Source organism: Mus caroli, chromosome 4, assembly GCF_900094665.2.
Source record: "Mus caroli chromosome 4, CAROLI_EIJ_v1.1, whole genome shotgun sequence".
NCBI classification, from domain to species: Eukaryota; Metazoa; Chordata; class Mammalia; order Rodentia; family Muridae; genus Mus; species Mus caroli.
This window is the reverse complement of record NC_034573.1, coordinates 2,149,173-2,150,522: the sequence shown is the minus strand read 5'-3', so window position 1 is coordinate 2,150,522 and position 1,350 is coordinate 2,149,173.

Genomic DNA, 1,350 nt, shown 5'->3' with positions numbered 1-1,350 from the left:
AAGAAATCTGGAACCATATATTCGAGCATCAGCAACAGAATACAAGAGATGGAAGAGAGAATCTCAGGTGCAGAAGATTCCATAGAGAACATTGGCACAACAATCAAAGAAAATGCAAAATGCAAAAAGATCCTAAATCAAAACATCCAGGAAATGCAAGACACAATGAGAAAACCAAACCTATGGATAAGAGGAGTAGATTAGAATAAAGATTTTCAACTTAAAGAGCCTGCAAATATCTTCAACAAAATTATGGAAGAAAACTTAAAGAAGACAGCCACAAGAACAGAATGGCAACTCTAACAAAAATAAAAAAATAAAAGGAAGCAACAATTACTTTTCCTTAATATCTCTTAGTATCAATGGACTCAATTTCCTCAATAAAAAGACATAGACTAACAGACTGACTACACATACAGGACCCAACATTTTGCTGCTTACAGAAAACCCATCTCAGGGAAAAAGACAGACACCACCTCAGAATGAAAGGGTGGAAAACAATTTTCCAAGCAAATGGTCTGAAGAAACAAGCTGGAGTAGCCATTCTAATATCTAATAAAATCGACCTCCAACCCAAAGTTATCAAAAAAGACAAGGAGGGGCACTTCATACTCATCAAAGGTAAAATATTCCAAGAGGAACTCTCAATTCTGAATATCTATGCTCCAAATGCAAGGGCAGCCACATTCATTAAAGAAATTTAGTAAAGCTCAAAGCACACATTGCAGCTCACACAATAACAGTGGGAGACCTCAACACACCACTTTCATCAATGGACAGATCATGGAAACTGAAACAAAACAGGGACAGAGTGAAACTAATAGAAGTTATGAAACAAATGGATTTAACAGATATCTAAAGAACATTTTATCCTAAAACACAAGGATATACCTTTGTCTCAGCATCTCATGGTACCTTCTCCAAAATTAACCATATAATTGGTCATAAAACAGGCCTCAACAGATAGAAAAATATTGAAATTGTCCCATGCATCCTACAGGTCACCATGGACCAAGGCTGATCTTCAATAACAACATAAATAATAGAAAGCCAACATGCACGTGGAAACTGAACAACACTCTTCTCAATGATACCTTGGTCAAGGAAGGAATAAAGAAAGAAATTAAAGACTTTTTAGAGTTTAATGAAAAATGAAGCCACAACATATCCAAACGTATGGGACAAAATGAAAGCATTTCTAAGAGGAAAACTCATAGCTCTGAATGCCTCCAAAAGGAAACTAGAGAGAGCACACACTAGCAGCTTGACAACAGACCTAAAAGCTCTATATTAAAAGGAAGCAAATTCACTCAAGAGGAGTAGAAGGCAGGAAATAATCAAACTCAGGGG